The following is a 21,073-nucleotide window of genomic DNA, read 5'->3' as shown; positions in this document are numbered from 1 at the left end:
ATGAAATGATAACATTAACTTGGATTTTGATTTTGTGATTTATTTCTCTTAAATGTACACATTTAGTTGCTGTTGTTGCAGTTTAAGCCTAGTTTTGAGTATTTATGTGCACATTTATGTGGCCAAATTGTAAAACAAAACAATTCACAATTAATATCCAGTATTGTACCAAATAAATGTATACAAATTATAACACTAAAATGTACAATGCAAAATATCAAATTTTTGCATGAAACATTATCACAAATGTGATACAACCATCAATACAGAGAAAGTCTCTGTATTACAAAAAACTTATTTAAACTTTGTTTACCAACCAAATGCAACATATATTGAAAGACTATTTCAACAGGTAATATAAAACAGTAGATGTCTACACAAACATCAAAACAAAAGTAAATAACATTCGGCGCAAATTAAGGCACTAATCACAAATAGCGATCTATATATCAATACATTAAGAACCATCAATATACTTATAACAACAAAACTATTACTCACCACGCTGGGAATAGATGGTTTTAAATTATAGTTTAATCTGGTATTGTTACAGAAGTTCAGCTAGCAACACAAGAACAACATGGGTTTCTTCCTCAGTTTATTTATTCATTTTGCGACTCCGCCAAGTGGTGGCGCTAAGCGGGCACAGGCACAATCGTGGCATAACCCTCGGAACTGCACATAGATGGAACAGCATCTTTAAAAAGATAAGTTTTTAAAAAGATGTTCAACGTCACTGTGCACACTCTTTTAGAGAAAATTCGCTCTTTTACAGTGCTTTCGAAGCACCCAGGGGTGTAGTCTGCAGCGGAGTGCAGAAAGAGAGAGACCGCTGGAAAGCGCCATAGATCCAAAACATTTGGAAACATTTCCAAATTCAAGCTGTGATGTGTTTCTCAGGTGTCACTCCTTCGGTCTCTCTGATCATCAGTCCCAACAGGACTCACTTCACATCTGACTCTCTCTCTCTCTCTCTCTCTCTCTCTCACTTCCAGTGTGTTTGAGCGTGAGCAGTCAGAGTGCTGTGAGTGCGAACGGAGTGTTGTTAGTGAAACCTTTTCTTTTCCCTTTTTCCTCGCTGTATCTATCCTTAGCTACTTTGTGTGCATCTAGTTGTCTACATTTTGTTTTTGTCATTTCTTTTTTTAGGCCGCGTGCTATACGGTTTTTTGACAACGCATTTCACCCGTACGCTTGCAAGGTTTGAGCTCACTTACGCAGCGCCACACTGTTAAGGTGCCATCCGAGGTGAGTGTGGAAGAATGCTGTCTGGCCATAGGAGAGGTTGTGGGACATGAGAGTGTGTTATCCGCCTCCAGAATGAATAATGCCACTGTAGTTTTTCTTGATAGTGTAGATAATCCAATGAAGTAGTTGAGCACGGTATACTATAGTTATTAACGGTGAACTTGTCCCTGTTCTTCCTCTTTCAATGTCAGCTAAGAAAGTTACTTTGTCAAACGCCCCACCTTTTGTGAGTATTAAAATTATTTTGATTATGTTTTTTTACTGCGAAGATTAAATGTTTCAGCTTTTAGCCTTACTTGGCTTCACATAGTCGTCTCACTCATGTCATTAAAAACATTTAATTGTGTGACATTTGGAGATCTTTAAATGGTAATATAAGAGAGTACACTTGGGTTCACAAATGCAATAATGTTATATCTTTAGCTAGACTGGATAGATTTGATAGTTTTAACTACCATCTTAACATGTTTAAGAAGTGTTATATTATGCCAGTAAACTTTTCAGACCACAGTATGGTGGCTGTAACTTTTTTTAAGCTTGGTAAAACCCAAAGTGCATACTGGCACATTAATGCTAATTTGTTAAATGATAAAGTTTTTGGCAAGCTCACAAAGCATTGAAGTGTTCCTTTCATTCAGTACAACAATGGTGGGATTATGAAAAGGTTCAAATAAGGCAGTTTACTCAACGGTACACTGACAATTTCACTAAAGCGTTGACTTGGTCCTTAAAGCTTATGGAACAAATATATAATTGCAAGAAGATCTGCTCAAAGACAGCTTGTCGGAGGCAGGTTGCCGTTGAGTTGCTGAAGAGCAGTAATCACACTTATTCCAAAAAAGGTGGACCTTACTGATATAAAGAACTGGCGCTCTGTCTCACTTATTTGTAGCAACTACAAACTGCTTTCTAAGGTCTTGGCTAATAGATTGGCTGGAGTATTGGATCAGGTCATCCATCCAGATCAGACATATTGTGTCCTCGGTGGATCTATTTTTCACAATGTCTCTGTAATTCATGAACTTTTCCATGTCTCTAAATTGTTACATATAGATTGTGGCTTGTTATCTTTGGATCAGATTCAATAAAAGATCAAAGAAGAAACTTACAACAACAGACACACAAATAAATGAAAGCTTGCCGTGTTTATGCTGATGAAATTATCTGCATCTTCCATAAACAAGGCCTTTACAAAAATCCTAAACATTACAAAATACATTTGATGTAATATAAACAACTTTACCAAATTAAAAAGTAGCTTGTTCTTAATGCAGATAAAACTGAGCTTATTATTTTTTTCTAATTGTAGGAATATACAGTGGATTCAAATTATTGATAATATGCAATTTAACAAATTGATGTGATCTGTAATTTTAAATGCTTGGATTTTATTTGACTAATTGTCATTTGTATATACATATAAAAAATAGACATAATATTTTAATAACAGAAATGGTTGTAAAATATAAAGTGTACATAAAAAGCGATACTGTTTTTCAGAAGAAATATTTAATGTATAGTTCACCCAACAAAGGATAATTGTGTCAACATTTACTCGCCCCTCATGTTGTGTTTTGATGTGAAGCTCTAAAAAGCAAATAAAATTACCATAAAAATTGTCCGTATGTAGCAGTGTTTAATCTGCATTGTGTTGTCACATGAAATAAATTTCAAACTCAGAAATAGTTGTCTTGTGTCTTCATTTAATGCCCGGTTAAACACATGAACAACCTTTTTTGAGCGCCTCTGCAGCACTTACATCTCTCTCTCTGTGAGAAACCAAAAAATTGGTTTAAAAAAATATAAAAACTGATTCAAAGCAAACAAATTAACCAACAAAACATACATAAATACATTACCAAAACTCAATGTCTTAAACACAAAGAATTACCCAGAGAGTAATCAACTAGATTAAATATGTAACTAATGAATTGACCACACTTCACCTGCGACCTACCTCTGTGAGAACTCACACAAACTGGGAAGAAGCAGAGTGCGCAGACTCCCACAGAATAAGAGGAAGTCCATATATGGTCATGTGATATAGTCCAAGTCTTTTGAAGACATAGGATACTTAAGTGTGTGGAACAGAGTGAAATGTACGTCATTATTTACTTAAAAGCTTGCAAATCTAGTATGTTATTGTTAGATGTGTGAGTGTCTTTGTTTACATATTCATAAGTCAGCGTGCCTGATATGAAATAATTTTAAGCCTGTCTTGTTGTACAATTATCTTATATTATTCTCTGAAAACAATGCTACAGCCAGTTTATTCTACTTTGAAATGTCCTTTCCGGGCCGGAATTTCTGTTTGTGTTTTGGCCTGTGTGATCCCGCCCACTGCCCTTTTCCCAACAGTATTTCAAGGACAGATTTGAAACAAGTTACATACATTAACTGATCAACTTACAGCGTAAGGTTCATCAGCTTGCCATTGTCAATTTTCTCGTTCCTGTTGCGTGTCCTTAACCTGGCAACCTGCGTGAGCTTGGAGTCTGAGAAGGAGGGGCGGGGAGACAACTCGTCTCCAATATTTTTGGACTGCAGTACCCATTTTAAACGCTTGATATCATTATTACATATTGCTCCATTAATAATTATTTTTGTGGGACAACTGCATGCCATACTCTTTGTGTAGACTAAGCTTCCAAAACAAGCTGAGAATTGTGTTCTTAAATTGCTTTGGGACTGGGAGGTAAAACATTATGGACACCAGTGGTGAATTCTCAGGCCCAGCAAAGCCTTCTCTGCTAGCCTAACATGCCAAATAAATATATAATTAATCTACAAACAAACAGAGAAAAACTAAAAGTTTATCCAGTCAGAATTTATTCCTTGATGCTTACAAGCAAAGTGTGACAACTTTTTCACAAATCGCATGCCCGAAGCAGAGCGTGAATATGAGCTCCACCCCGTCAGGCCTTCAGAATTTCTTCAGAATCCCTCAACAGTGCAAATGAATGAGCAACTAAAGTCAGATTGTCAGATTCATCAGCCAATGTGATTTATTTATTTGTTCTTTTTGGGTGTGATCTTGAGGATATGTCCCAGTCGAGGACTTCTAGCTGCCCTTGAGTTACATAAATTAAGCGATGTACGTAATTTGAAACGAAGAGCGCGAGATCTTGCTGACGAGTCATCAGTCATTACCAGTGAGAAAGAGATCCTTATGGATTTAAAAACCTGTGATGTTCTGTATGTGATTGATTAATTAAACAGGAAAGGAGGACTGATTTTCACTTCAAACAAATTGATAAGTGCTTTTGCATCGTTAAAAGCAACATCAGGAGTTTTCTAAGTGTAAATTAGGCTGCTTGAGCATTCAGTGTCGGATCAAATTTTGAAAAGTAGTGCTCAGATGTCACACAAACATGTCGACACTCAGAGAGATATACAAAGTGATACACATTCACTTTATTAAGTGTCCTTTCAAGTTGTACTAGTTAGCTGCGACATAATGTATGATGCCCAAATGCATAGTGTGTGAAGTAAATGTTGAGAAGATTGTTTTTGTTAGTATTTCAAAGTTACATCTGTTGAAGACCAAATTCAGTATGCAGTAACAGAGGAAGAAACTTAAATCTGATATTAATTGGTGTAACAAAACGTTGGTTGGGTAAGGTGGAGACGGGAACTGGCTGAACAGTCAAAATAATATTTAATTTAAATAAATAGACACACACAAATACACACATGGCATCTGTGTGCGGTGCTCTCTCTTCCGAACTGCCGCATTCGCTGGACTTATCCCTCTCCTCGACTGATTAGCCCGATTGGGGGCCAGGCGTGCATAGTCAAGGCTCGGCCCTGCCCTCCTCCTTGTCACACTCCTCCCTCCTTTGCCTCAGACTGGGTAACCCCTGGCATGACGTACAGAACCTACCATGGGGACTTCTCCACATGCAACACTTGGGCAGGCTGTGGTCTCCATGGAGACTTACCCTTTGAATGGATCCCAGCAGAACGATTTCCATTCTTTTTGCGGTGAAAAAGAAGAGAAGAGGCCACGGCTGGGGCCTGTACCCATTTTTGCTGTCGATTTGTCCCTGAGGTACGGGGGCGTATGATGCTCATAGGAGCATTGAGGGAGGTTACGTGATGGCTGAGTGTGGTGGATACAAGGCACACAATGGTTTGCTCATCTCGCACCGCTAGTCCACATAACACAGTTTAGCTAGTTGTGGCATTTCGTATAGGGACCCCTAGAGTCACTACATCGACACAACGTCGAGAGAGTGACAGATAGGGAACATCCTGGTTACTTTCGTAACCTCCGTTACCTGATGGAGGGAGCAAGACATTTTGTCCTACTGTAAACTCCATCAGAACTGATAAAATCAAAGACTATAAGCCGGCCGGTACAAAAAGGTACCTGTGGTGTCTGTGGGGTTGTCTGGATAATCAGCACACCTGGGGTAAGATGTGGGCCAGCAGATGGTTCAAGTTCACCAATGGAATTGTTTTATTCATTGTCCCCCAGGGGTTCTTAGAAGTGCACATTTACAGTACACGTATTCTTTGTCCTTCCTCTTTCACACTCAGTCTCTCAGTTTAAATATGGACTAATTTATATTAGTGTGAAGTACAATAGTTAAAACATATAAATGTTACAGTAAATATACAGTATTTCTGCAAATTCATGAGTCCTCAAAAGGGTCTTGCTAGGTATATGGTATGAATATTAAATTAGATTGATGTAGAACTAGATTAAACTTTTATGATATAGACATAGATAGACAGACGGACTGGACCGGACTGGATCGGACGGATGGACGGACAGCTAGATAGATAGATAGATAGATAGATAGATAGATAGATAGATAGATACTGCTTCTACCACCATTACAGGAATAAAGACATGAAAACATTGTTTCAGTTTCCTAATGCATTATACAATCCAGAATACTCCCTCATATGAACAAATCAATAACATTTAAATCATTTATATTTCTTAGGATAAAAAAACATTGTCACATTGTGTGATAAAGAGACACATAAATGTCTGCTGAAAAATGTGCATGCAAATCATTGTGACACTTTTTCTGCAAACATTACAATAGTACTGTATAATCATCCGCATTATCAAGATTTTCCATTAGACAAAATGTTGTGTTGTTTACGTGTCATCATGTCACTAAATGTCTGCCTCTAGACTTCTTGTTGTACAGGAAGTCTTAAGGCTTTAACACTGACTGTGTCTTTAACGGTCTGTCATTAGTAGATCAGTATGGAGCTCAGTCCACTTCCTCTTGTGCTCTGTGAGTATTGCTTCATCTGTATTTATTTGCGTGAATATCCTTTATTGTTATATCATAGTTATGAAAAGGATTGAGTGATTCGTTATCCCTGTATTTCCTCCACAAAAAACTTTCATGATCCTCTCAGTTTCAGATCTTCATTTCATGATTTATAAGTAAAATATGTAAGTGTGATAAATGAAGTGTGCAGTCAGTTCTGTGTGTGAAACAGAAATAGCAGGTGAATGAGGGAAGTTGTTGTGTTTGTTCTGTTATTCAGTTTTGTGCTTTTAGTACGTGTGTGTGTGTGTGTGTGTGTGTGTGTGTGTGTGTGTGTGAGCGTGTATTTATCACTTTGTGGGGACCAAATGTCCCCATAAGGATAGTAAAACCCGAAATTTTTGACCTTGTGGGGACATTTTGTCGGTCCCCATGAGGAAAAACAGCTTATAAATCACACTAAATTATGTTTTTGAAAATGTAAAAATGCAGAAAGTTTTCTGTGAGGGTTAGGTTTAGGGGTAGGGTTAGGTTTAGGGGATAGAATATAAAGTTTGTACAGTATAAAAACCATTATGTCTATGGAAAGTCCCCATAAAACATGGAAACACAACATGTGTGTGTGTGTGTGTGTGTGTGCGCATTTTAATTCGGTTTTGCACAGGTATTCGCTCTATTGTCTTATGTAGATATTCACCAGTAATGTAACCCTGTTCTGTGGATGCACAGATTCCTGAAGTATCCAAATGTTGCACAAAATCTTGAACTGGAACAGGTTGAACAAATAGTGATTTACTCTATGTAATCCAGCACTACTCAACATGCAGCTCTCGATTGATCTCTAGCAGCCCATGTTATGATATCATCATCAGAAATATACAAATCAGCAGCCTATCAAATCTGAATGAATTTTGAGATATCCATTTTCACAAGGATTTACACTAGTTCTCTACATTGCTGAATCTGGTTAGAGGTTAGGAATTCAACTGCAAGGGGATGTTACAAGTAAAAAATAATAATATTATATTAAATATATTTGTTATTGATAGAAGAACAGTGACTAACATTAGTCAAAGTCTTTATAGGAAATCAGTCAACTGGCGGCCATCTTTGGAGCACTCCAATTTCCAGTCATGCCAGTGCAGCTCCTATCGACTTGAATGGGGAAAGATTGAAATCTCCAAATGGTTGGTCAAGATTGCGATCAAATAATTTTTTTAGTAAAATCTGACAACAGTGAAATCATAGACTCGACTCACGTGATTCAGTTCAGCCAGGCGTCAGCTCTGCCGTCAGCACGGCAAAAGGGCCAGCACCTTGCACACGGAAATCGCTAATCTTTTGCAAAAGGATGTGATAGAGCCTGTCCCTCTAGCCGAGATGGAGAAGGGTTTCTACAGACTTTATTTCACCGTACCCAAAAAAGGAGGTGGGATGAGACCAATCTTGGACTTGCGAGTTCTCAACCGGGCTCTGCACAAACTCCTGTTCAAGATGCTCACGCAAAAACACATTCTAACATGCATCCGGCATCAAGATTGATTCGCAGACTAAAAAAAAATAAGCCAAAAAAAATTTCAACCACGGTTAATCGCATTTTTGTATTTTGTAGTATGAATGGATGTATAATAGCATTTAGACAGTAATATTATATTTTTTTAGGCTTCATGCCAGAGCACAGAAAATGGTTGAACAGAGCAAACGACATTCTCGTCCTGTGTGAAACAACATTTGAAATTCACTGGCGTGATCTTCACTTCAAACTGTTTGTGAAGATTCACACGCAGATTGTCCTTCCTCTTTCATACTCAGTTAAATATGGACTCAGTCAAATATTCAATATTCAATTGGGATTTGTTAAGATCAAAGTGTGAGAAATAATACTTATTCTTGCCTTAGTGAGCACCGCTAATATTGTTCACAAGTACAAATATATCATGGCTAAACAGACTCAGCAAACTCAGTGTCAGTAGTCTGACAGAATATATATAGAGATGAGCTGATATTTGTGGTTTGACTTCTGCTCTTTTTAAATTTTGAGGCTTTAACAGTGTGTGTGTGTGTGTGTGTGTGTGTGTGTGTGTGTGGGGGGGTTGGGTGACGTAGTTCACTAGTTTGTGGTTCTTTTTTTGGCTATCGTGTAAGGGAGCAGCCTATAGTTTGTATGTGAATGGTCTGGGATGTATTATGTTGATTGATGTTATTAGAGCTGTGCTCTTTGTCTGTTCCAGAGCAACCACTCTCAAACACACTCATACAAATCCAAACCTACGCAAGCTGATATAAAACCCAGCCCGCTTATGCATCAAACTCCAGCTCGTTAAGTCAAGGCTCATCTAATGATGGACTTTATTACATTTTCCTCCTCTAATTGTGCTTAACCTCCTCCACATCTCATCATTCCAACCAGTCCTAGCATGCTCATCTGCAACCATTCCAAAGGCTCATACTAATCTAAGGACCATTCCCTCTGGATACCATAGAGGGCCCTTGTTGACTCTTATCCTCAAACCCTCTAGAGTTCACTGCAGTCCTCAAGCTGATATCACTTGTTAAGCAGACACTGACTTATGTGGATGTAAAGGCTGACTTCTCCCTCTGATGTTGGTACTTGCATACTTGTGACAGAAAATAATAAGTTGATACTCCCTCTGTAGAGTTCTGACCGACACACCTGGTTCTCTGCAATCTGAAACTAGCCATACAGCATCTTAGGTAACCCTTGTGGTGTATTTTTATCAAGTTAAGTATACATTAATCAGGTGTAATCAATGCCATTTTATTCTACAATTATTTCTGATGGTCAAGCAGGTCTTTTACTCTGTGTGTGTGTGTGTGTGTGTGTGTGTGTGTGTGTGTGTGTGTGTGTGTGTGTGTGTGTGAGCGTGTATTTATCACTTTGTGGGGACCAAATGTCCCCATAAGGATAGTAAAACCCGAAATTTTTGACCTTGTGGGGACATTTTGTCGGTCCCCATGAGGAAAACAGCTTATAAATCATACTAAATTATGTTTTTTGAAAAGGTAAAAATGCAGAAAGTTTTCTGTGAGGGTTAGGTTTAGGGGTAGGGTTAGGTTTAGGGGATAGAATATAAAGTTTGTACAGTATAAAAACCATTATGTCTATGGAAAGTCCCCATAAAACATGGAAACACAACATGTGTGTGTGTGTGTGTGTGTGTGTGTGTGTGTGTGTGTGTGTGTGTGTGTGTGTTTAGAGGCTTGTGCAGGAACAGGAATAGCCTCACACATGTGCTCTCATGACTGAGCTCATCATATGTGTTTGTGTGTGTGGCTATTTAGAGGTCTGTGCAGGTTTTCTCATGACTGCTGAGAGAATATATGGTGAGGCTCTTCCATAGGTGTCTCCTGTCCATTTCTTAAAATAATTACACTGGAGTCAAAGAATAGGATGATGGATTATGGTGAAACGTTTGAAGTGTATTAGCCCCACCTTGTTAGAGGACATATATTTAAGTGAACCAAAACCCAGAGATGTTTTAGAAACTCGGCTTTATTGTATGATAATAAAGTCTATTCTTCTGAAATCAAAATCCCTAAGACTTTGAGTGATTTTTCACAAATTGGGAAGAAACTACTACACCCTTCGCTACAGCCATAGTGTTCTTAATAAAGTACTCAGTGAATGTAAAACCCATACCTCATATGAACAAATAATGCTGTTTAAATCATTCTGATGTATTTCTAAAGATTAAAACATTCCCACAATGTATGATAAAGAGCCACATAACATTTATGCTGAAAACGTGCATGGAAGTCAATGCTTTTTCTGCAAAAATATGTTTTATTATGAGCATTATCAAAACTTAATTAACACATAATTATGTACCAGTAAGTCATTCAGTTGTCACTATATGTCCCACAATATTTGACTGTAAGCTTCATCTTGTTGTAAAGGAAGTAGTAAAGCTTTAACACTGACTGTGTCTTTAACGGTCTGTCATTAGTAGATCAGTATGGAGCTCAGTCCACTTCCTCTTGTGATCTGTGAGTATTGCTTCATCTGTATTTATTTGCATGGATATCCAGTGCCATTATATTGCTCTCATGTAATGAATGGATCGAATGTTGCAGTGTTTTTCTGTATTTCTGCTCTCATTTCCAAATCTTCAATCCATGATCTATAAGTAAACTATGTAAGTGTGTGAATTGAAGTGTGCAGTCAGTTCTGTGAGAGAAACAGAAATAGCAGGTGAATGATGGAAGTCGTTGTATTTGTTCAGTCATTCAGTTTTGTGCTTTTAGTGAAGGTGTGATTCAAATAATTTTTTTAGTTAATTCTGTTTTGCAGAATTGGCATTGTAGATTTTCACTAGCAGTTAGTTTAAGTGTATTTAATCCTCTACTTGTGATGTGAAACTCAGAGGTCCAGACTGTTGTTTTGAACACTGTTCCCAAAACAGCTGGACAGAAACATTTCTCTGCTATGATAAATCTTTGGGTGGTAGCGCTAAACATTTTGTTGAATTACTAAATTATTGTTGCAGTATATGTTTTTTTTTTTTGCACAGGTTGAACAAATAGTGATTTAATCTATGAAGGCAGTCCTTGTTGACTTCTGTGGCAGGGCGGAGGGTGGGGCCGGGTCGTGATCCTACACACCCGGTCCCGTATTAGGCTAATCAAGCCTCTGAGAGGGATAAAGGTCGACTGCAGAGGATTGTGGGGGAGAGAGAGATCGTTTACGGACATGTTCATCATATGTGTGTGTTTGTCTTTTAAGTTTGTCATTAAAACTATTATTTATATTGTCAAGTCGGTTCTCATCTCCTCCTTTCCATTGATCCCTTTACAGCTACATTCATATATTAACATGTATGTGATGAGGAGGAGGGCATGGCTGGGCTGTGAGGGTGCACGGCCAGCGAAGAGTCGCATAATCAGCCAGAAGGGGGATATGCTGAGGGTGCCAGTTTGAGAGAGAGAGAGAGAGAGAGAGAGAGAGAGAGAGAGAGAGAGAGTTTTTTCAACACACTTTATTTATATCCTTACAATATCAGCAAATCACCCGATCACATTATCCAAAAAACAAAAAAAGGAGATACAAAAAACCAGACTTATTGTAACATCATAGCAAAAAACAACATTTCTTCTTCAACTTTACAAATAGCTCCATTAAAACACCATTTGTGCTGGTGTCATTCATCAGTTTATAGAACTTGAAATCAAACATAACCCTTGCTTTTACCATATTTTTAAAGACAATAACCACATGTTGTCCTTCTCTACCCTCTATTTTGTTTCTCCTGGTTATGTAAACAGCAAGTTTGGCTTGCCCAATTAAAAAATTAAACAATTGACTTTTTATTCTTTGCGCCACACAATATTTGGGTCCAAGAATCCAAATCTTAGAAGAAAAAAACTCCCCAAAATTCATGAAAAGTACATCAAACAAACAAAACATTTCATACAATCTAGAACAATCTAAAAAACAATGAAAAATTGTCTCCCTCATTTTACAAAAAGGACAATCACTTGACACATTGGGATTAATTAAGCTCACAAAAGCATTTACAGCAACTGCGCCGTGTAAAACCCTCCACTGAATGTCACCTGTGTGTTTTTCAATTGGTGGTTTGTATAAAACACTCCAAACAGGTTTATTTTCATCATCTATTCGCAGTTTCTCTCTCCACACTGTATCACTACGTTCTTTTAAATGTGCTTTATTTAAAACTTTTACAAGACATTTATACAAAACTTTGCTCTGAACATCCTGCAAACTTAACCATTCTAGCCCTCTCAGGTTCAGAAAAGGTCCAGACAGTCCTTTGAGATTTGGACTAAGAAAAATACTTGGAAAGGGATCTGTATTATTAGGAACCAGTTTCCCATTATGAAATTCAATTAACAAATTATGTTCTTCTTCTGTGAGTTTCTGTTTAAAAAGTCCAGAATTTTTCCTACATACCGTACCGACCAGCACACCTAGATATGCGGCCATGGACTGAGCATTATTTAAACCAGAACCAGCAACATCCAACACATGATGCATTTTTAATGTCTTAGTGGTAATTAAACAATGAAGCAGTCCAGGTGTAACTCCACACATAACATCAAACCGCGCTCCATGCACAAGAGGTTCCTCCAAAAGCCAGTACAACGAGGAAGTCGCATCCAACCTCCGTTTTTCAAATAAGTCCCAAACTTTAAAAAGTCCCTTATAAAAAGGAGTCAGTCCGTTGCACTGCAGCTTACTAGAGTCCATCAAAAACAAGACAGAGTTCAATCCCAGTCCGCCAGCTTGATTGAAAATAGCATCAGCCACTTTTCTCCAGACAAGATCCTTAGGTCCTGTGAGGTACCTTTGAATAAACAGAAGTCGAAAAGCTGCCCCCCTGCTGGGCAAATGGATAAGTCCTTGTCCTCCTTCATCTCTGGGTAGAAAAAGTATGCTCTGCGGTATCCAATGAAAAGTGCTCCAAAAAAAATCCACCATACTGGCTTGAATTTTACTCAGAAGTCCATTTGGAGGATCAATGCAGGCCAAATGATGCCACAAAACTGAAGCCACCAGGTTATTAATTATTAACACCCTCCCTCTAAAAGACATTTTTGGCAAAAGCCATTTCCATTTTTCCAATTGCCCCTTTAATTTTTCTAAAACTCCTTCCCAATTTTTGCCTAACATTGAATCATTGCCAACATATACTCCTAAATATTTTAACCCATCTCTTTTCCAGTACAAATCACCTGGTAGTTTAGGAAGACCATGGGACCATTTACCACTTATTATGGCTTCACTTTTGGACCAGTTAACTTTGGCAGAGGAAATTAGACCAAATTTGTCAAGAATGTCTTTAAGAAGATCAACATCATTTTGCCCTTTAACCAAAACAAAAATATCATCTGCATATGCAGACAGCTTAAAATTTGCTCCAGAGCAAGGTATGGTCCAACCTTCAATGCTTTCTCCGATCTTAACCAATAAAGGTTCAATGGCAAGAGCATACAACATTCCCGAAAGTGCACAGCCATGTCTAATACCTCTGTTAATTTTAAAAGGAGCACTAAGACCACCATTCACTTTCAGTACACTCTCAACATCCCGGTACAAAACCCTAATCATGGCAATAAAACCAGAGCTGAACCCGAACTCCTCTAGCGTGCGCCAGAGATAGCTGTGCTCAACCCGGTCAAATGCCTTTTCCTGATCTAGAGAAATGAGACCAGTGTCTATGTCCAATAGCCTAGAGACGTCCAAAATATCCCGAATTAAATAAACATTATCAAAAATAGACCTGTTAGGCACACAGTAAGTTTGATCACGAGGAATAACCTGCCCAACTACCTCCCTCAATCTAATGGCCAAAGCTTTAGAAAAGAGCTTTAAATCAGAGCATAAAAAGTGAAACAGGGCGCCAGTTCTTTATTTCTTTTAAATCACCTTTTTGGGTAACAGGGTAATGACTGCCCTCCTGCAGCTCAAAGGTAGCAAACCTCGGGCCAGACTATCATTGAGCACAGCCAGCAAATCACCCCCAACACTGACCAAAACGTTTTATAAAACTTCGACTGGTAGACCATCAATTCCGGGGCCTTACCGCAATCCATGCTCCGCAGAGCAACATGCAGTTCAGCTGCTGAAAGCGGCCTCTCAAGCCAAGAATTGGTCTCATCTGGAACTTTAGGCAAACCCATATAAAAAGAGCTGGCCAACTCATCTTCCTCTGTATGTTCACTTTTATAAAGCTCAGAATAAAATAATACAGCTCTTTTTCTGATTTCCTTAGGCTCCACCACTTCTATACCCTCCAATGAGTATAAAGAATGTATAAATCTGCTTTGACCATTCTTTTTCTCCAAACCGAAGAAGAATTTAGTTGGGCCATCCATCTCTACCGCACTCTGAAAACGTGAGCGGATCAAAGCTCCCTGTGCTCTGATGCCTAACAGGTTATCCAGAGTCCTTCTTTTAACTTTGAGGAGCTCAATATGTCCTCGATTTCCTGTGGACTCTACCAAATTCTGAAGTTCCACTATTTCAATCTCTAAGGATTTCATTGATTGGGAAATGTCCTTGGATACGTTGAGAGAGTACTGACGACACAGTTGCTGTATTTCTTTTTTCCCATGATCCCACCATTGTTGTAGGGATGAAAAATATTTTTTCCTGGAACTGAACTGTTTCCAAAAATAAATAAAGACATCCTTAAAAAACTTGTCTTGTAGCAAAGAGGTATTAAAATGCCAATAGGCACTCTTAGGCTTTATATTAGTGATGAAAACACTACAGATTACTAGACTGTGATCAGAAAACCCACAAGGCAAAATCTCACATTTCTTAATAACATTAAACTGGTACTTAAAACAATAGAACCTATCCAATCTAGCCATAGAAATATAATTTTCTCTTGTGTGCTCCATGTGTACTGCCTTTGTTCTTTATATAGAGTTCTCCATATATCACCCAAATCATGTTCTTCTATAAGCTTTCTTATAGCATGTTGAGAAGCTAGATGTGGCTCTCTATGATTCCTATCCATTCCATCATTTGCTGTACAGTTAAAATCCCCTCCAACAAATATGAACTCTTCCTCTTTACAGTTTGACAAAATATTACTTAATTTATCAAAAAGAACAACCCTTTCAGGACCAACAACAGGAGCATACACATTTATAAAAACTAAAAACATTTTTTCAAATTTTGCTGTTATTTTCAATAGATGTCCCTCAACAACATGTTCTACCTCATATGAAATTGGTTTAAAGTTTTTCTTAAAAAGTAAAAGCCACCACTACAGTGATTTTTGTGGCTTAAAATAATCGACCCATCCCATTCCATTAGCCATTCATTCTCATTAAAAACATCACTATGAGTTTCCTGGACCAGCATTACATCAATTTTCTTTTGTCTAGTCAGTTCATAAAGCATTGCTCTTTTCTTGCTGTCTCGTGCACCATTTAAATTAAGTGTGCCCAATCTTATTCTACTCATAAAAAGGTAATACGAGCACACCAATAACAGACACTTCACAAAAAAAGAAAAGAAGCTAGATTGATTCAAATTCATTATTCAATAAATTTAGTTTTAACTTCTGGACAATTTTCTTCAGCCTAAAGACTTCTTGCTAAGTGAAAGCTCCACCCTCCTTCCTTAAAGCCCTGATTGAATCTATAAACATCTCACGATCTGGGAAGTAATCCTCTACATTTACACTTTCATGCCCTTCGTTGTCTGAAGAAACGTTTTAATTTTGTCCGATGTGTAAGCGCTGCGGACAGATCGCCTCAGTGAAGCTGAGCTCACAGAGTCTGAAGCTTCACATTCACTATTCTCTGCAGACTCCCCAACATTTCTCGACTCCGAGTCCCCCTCCCTTGCATCATCACCAGCCATCCCATTAGCTTTTTTACTAGCCCTTTTTTCTTTTCCTTTGGTCTTAGTTTTCCTTTTTAATGTCGGTGTTTTAAAAAAACTCAGATCATCTGTCATGTCAACATCCACACCATGCTCTAACATGGCCTGCTCACTGACCTCAGAAACACCACCTTCATGCACATTTTCGTTTATGGCCACACTCTCATTTTTATTACTTTCACGATCGTCAATTCCATTTTTTCAACACAAGATACTGTATCACTCGTTTGTGCATGATCTGTATTAAGCGTTTCGGCTGTGTTGTCATTCTGATCCGCGTTCTTCTCAGGGCACACGCGTATCACATGACCCTCTTGTCCACAACCAAAACACTTCATCACATCTGAGGTAGCAAAAATAACATAATTAAAATCCTCAATCTTAAACTTCATGGCTGGTGAGATTTTCTTAATTTTTGACACAAACTTTCCGTGTCTAGACAATTCCCTTTCAATTACTTCATTTTTAATAAACGGCGGGACATTTGACAATACTACTCTTTTCGCTGGTTGTACTAAAGGCATGACTGGAGTAAGTGACTCATTCACAACAATCCCGGTCTCTACAACTTGATTGACTTTGTCAACATTGTTCAAAAACATCACTATTGTGCTATTCATTCTTGACGCAGAAAGAATGCACTCATGACCAACAACAGCAGCAACAGCAAGGACGCAATCCTCAACTGAACAACGCTCCACGGGTACAACCTTAACACCGTTCCGCCGCGTTAAACTTTCTAAACTCGCGTGCTGAGACGCCGCCATGGCGATCAGTGCACACTGACCGACGACGCTCCTCACAAACACTAGAAACTTTCCTCTTTACCTAACAACAAAAACCACAAGAGATAGAAAAAAAAGATAGAAAACTCACTCAAACCGTAGAGCTCACTCCAACACACACTCACGCTCCGTCCACAAAATCCCAGCATGCACTCGAGAGTGAGAGAGAGAGAGAGAGAGAGAGAGAGAAAAACATTTGCGGCCGCTTTGTGTGTTTATCTTTGTTTAAGTTCAGTTATGTAATTAAAATTATGTTGACTGTTCTGCCTGTTCCCGCCTCCTCCTTGCCCATCCTTTACCCACTCCTCCAGTGCCCCATTCAGGCCGGTGAAACCTCCGGCTTTACGTACTCTCCTCCTCTCCCTTCCTTCTGGCTGTCCTTCTGCCGGCAGGTCTTCCCCGCCTCTCTGGAGCCCTGGGAGAGACAAGGGGAGGGAGAGAGGAGAGGAGAGGGAAAGAGTGAGGGGAGTGACAGAGAAAGAGAGAGGAGAGAGAGAGAAAAATTCGCTCACCTGTTTCCAGACACACCGTCACCTGGTCCTCAACAACTCCTCCGTCCTCTGGCAGACGGCAGCGAGTCCTCTGACCCCTGGTGGACGGAATGGCTCCTCCGATTCCCAGCGGACGGCAGCATCTCCTCCATCTCCTGGCAGACAGCTGTGGCTCTCCTCCTTCCTGGGTTTTGGCACCAATGTAAGGGGTAAAGGATGGTCAAGTGAGGGTGCACGGCCAGTGCTGAATCAGCTGATCATCGAGATAAAGGGGGACCAGAGACACCAGTTTGTGCATGTGTTTGTGTTTGTATATGTTTGTTTTATGTTGAGTTTGACATGAAACTTTGTTTACTTTTCAGCCGGTTCATGCCTCCTCCTTTCCCGTCCTTTAACTGTTTCAATATATTAATAAGAACTAACCCGGGAATGTGAATTTTACAGAAAACACAGATCCTTAAACTGAAACCCAATCTGAACAGATCAGCTACACATTTACACTCAATATAAAATAATATCAATATAAATGCAATTATAATGTTGCTCTAGACAAATGTAAAGAGCTTGAATTGATGGTGTAATTATGGTTAGTTTTATATTGTACAAACTGTTTATAGTAAATTAATAGTTTATCAGCTCCATGTTTACACTGTAATAAACTTTTTTCTTTGTACTTTTTCAGTGCTGATTTCAAACATCCATTCTGGACACACTGAAGGTGATTCAATTTGATTCATGTATTTCATCACATTTTTACAATATGTGTGATTATAAACTAACTGTTACAAACCAGCTGAGAACATTATTGTTATGAAAAAAATCTGCATGTAATAATGTCAATTTCTTCAGAAATACATCGTCACTTCAGATAACTTGTTATAAAGCAGCAGACACAAATAAATCTAACATTTAATCTACTTTAGATTTACCAAAAGATTTCAGTGTTTCTGTCAATTTGAGTTCAAAAGTTCCGACTGATTATTTTAAGAGACATGATCTATAGTGAAACAAAACACACATTGAATCTTAAGATAAAATGTAGAATGATTTAATAAAGTGTATTATTTTATAATATTTATATATTATTTTATGATAGTTTAAGCAATTTGCTGTATTTTCTGTTAATTTGGCCAAAAACAGTTCAGTGAAATTTACATTTATGTGTGTAGTTAAAGTCAGAAGGTTTGGCTACCAGACAGACAGTTTTCCATCTATTGACAATCATAACATTGATGAAGATAATTATAATAATAACAACAATATATGATACATTTTTCTGAAAAAACAATTAATTAATTAATTGCATTTCCTGTTACTCTGAACAAGTTGCAGTGAATAGTCGACACAACTTCCTTCAATGCTGATTTGGCACAGATTTTTTAAACATGTAACTGTGTTCATCCTGTAAATACAGCACATTATTTTACACTATTTTCAGAGTGAATTGTTGTCATTGCACAGAAAGACCAAAAGACAAAGTGATCGTACATCCTGATGAACGTGTGTTCAGAGGATATTGAGGAATTTTGTATCAACTGGAGTCAGAGTCAGGATAATTTACCCGAGGGGGCATTTGAAATTTCGAAGGGGGCACATAATTTTCATAGAAGTGGCCTGTCTCTGCTAAAGAGTCTCTGGGATTGCAAACCACACAAACATAAACACCTCCTGAAGCAGAGTGCATGATATACGTTCACTTCCTGGTAACTGTTGTGAAGCAGAAGCTGCAGCCAGAAGACACTTCTTTATCACTTGTCTGTACATGTGTCTGAAATTGTGGCATGTCAGCACTTCAAAATATGCAAAAAATTAAAAATTAACAAAAAGTGAAAAAACCAAAAAGTGTTTAATAAATATTTAATCAAATGATCCTCTGGGGTCCGTGTAACACTTTACAGTTCATTTTTCAGACTATACCAATCCAAATGCAAAAATAGAAAAACAGTTTAAAACTTTAAAAATGTTTCTGGTTACTTTAAGATTTGATAAATGTCATTCTCTCTCTTTTTCTTTATTGTGACTTCAGAAATAAATGTTTGAATAACTGACTCATAAACAATTTTCTATTTTCAAGTTTTATTGTGTTTTGCAGTTTGTGCTGTGGGCTGTCCCATTAGCACAGGGGTGTGTGTTTGGGAACGACTGTATATTAATTACTGGATGGACATTGAGGAGTTTAAAAGGCCAGCAGGGGTCACAACCTAATTCATATTATTATTATAAGTAGTAGTAATAATAATAATATTTTAATGTATTAAGGCCTTTTTGAGGAGCAAATATTGCAATTTACCAGGTCCATTTCTCCTTGTATGATATTCACTGGAAGAAAACTGCTGCATGGTGTCTGACTAAATGAAGAAAATTATTGGCAAGTAAATTCCTTATAAAGGTGTTAAAATATAAGAATAGATCCATACCAATACATTTATGTAGCATAAGTTTTGGGAATGATAGAGTAAAATTTGGTGTTCTTTAACACAATAGCGGCTGTCTGGACTGACCAACGGGTACATGTCAGTTTTCTGCCATTTCAGTAATTTGACCGATCTAATGGCAAATAAATTCTGTAAAAAGGCATTCATGTATAGATCTATAAGAATAAATTATGCAATTCCTATAAATAAATATAATTCAAGGATAGATGATCTGGTAATTGCAAGTAAACTCTGTATAAAGGCCTTATAAGAAAAGATTAATAGCCCTAAATTTAAAAGGAAATGAAAAGCAATCCAGAGGTCACATTGTTTATTGCAAGTATTCTTGTAAATAAACTTGATGCAAGTGATACAAGTGGCAGGAGGATTGACATGTCATGTGATCCGTCAGTGCCAACTTCTGCCAGCCAGCAAGAGATCAAATCCCTCTCAACCACTGCACAGAGAGAACAACGTAAAGCAGAAACATTTATACTCTCACAACCCACTTAAAGTGTAGAGATAGTTTGGTGCCTCATTTGTCCACTCTCTTGCTATTGCCAGCGTGCCAACCCCTCCACATGGAAAAGGTGGCACATGTGCCTTCGGTTATTGATCCCTGGGCAAGCCTTGTAAACTCCTCAATGTATATGCAGTCCGTTCCCTAACCCACACCCCTGTGCTAATGGGACAGCCCACAGCACAAACTGCAAGACAAAAAAAATTTGTTTGTCAATTATTAAAAAAATAATTTCTAAAGTTGCATTATAGAAGTAATAAAATTGAAGAAAAGGAGAGAAAAGGAAATTTTTCAATTCTTGAACTAATCGTTAAAAATTTTAAATGAGAGTCTCAAACTATTTTTCTATTTTTGCATTTGGATTTTTATGATCTGGAGAGCACACTCCAAAAACATGCTGATATTTCACATTTACACACTTCAATTTCATAACAAAATGAAATGAATGAAACCTCAATATATTTTAATGTTATTAATGTAATTTTTTTATAAAACTTAATACATTTTAATTTGATGGAATCTTGTTTTTTTTGAGTGAATTAAATTCTATCCATTTATCAACATAAATAATGTTTAAGACAACTTCACTTATTTTCATTAACAAAACACAGAAAAGGAACCAAAAAGTAAAACACAATTAAAAGATAATAACTATAATTATAAAACATCCGCTGGCCGATTGAGGACGCCTGGGATGTGAGAGGCTCGCAAGGACTTCAGCGTCTGCTGATCCAAAGGAAGAGGTGTTTGGGAGTACCTGGCATTTTATATATGTACATTATACATTTTATCGCTGTGTTGTCCGTCCGGACCAACACACGCTTTCCCTGAATCAACGGCTGAAGCCTCCGCAGGGCCAGTAATACTGTCAGCAACTCTAGGCTGTTGATGTGCAATTGCAGCCAGGGCCCTGAAACTGCCTGCCCATTGCACACGGCAACATTTTGACAGAGTTTGCACAGTGGGGGAACAAACAAAATGCATTGATGATTTACC

General features: G+C 37.9%; 1 protein-coding gene across 2 annotated transcripts in view; it reads left to right on the top strand.

Annotated features, from left to right (window-relative positions):
* The first annotated feature begins 6,483 nt into the window (after nt 1-6,483).
* LOC127652778 (Fc receptor-like protein 5) overlaps nt 6,484-21,073 on the top strand; it is a 248,555-nt gene continuing 233,965 nt past the window's right edge. The window contains exons 1-2 of one of the 2 annotated variants that reach the window (XM_052139150.1): nt 6,484-6,506; nt 17,826-17,861. The gene's annotated coding sequence lies outside the window, so the exon portion shown is untranslated. The remainder of the gene's footprint in view (nt 6,507-17,825; nt 17,862-21,073) is intronic. The other variant, XM_052139149.1, reaches the window with a different exon arrangement.

Source organism: Xyrauchen texanus, chromosome 12 (assembly GCF_025860055.1).
Source record: "Xyrauchen texanus isolate HMW12.3.18 chromosome 12, RBS_HiC_50CHRs, whole genome shotgun sequence".
Classification (NCBI taxonomy): domain Eukaryota; kingdom Metazoa; phylum Chordata; class Actinopteri; order Cypriniformes; family Catostomidae; genus Xyrauchen; species Xyrauchen texanus.
Note: the sequence above shows the minus strand (reverse complement) of the source record. Positions and strands in the feature narration are given on the sequence as shown.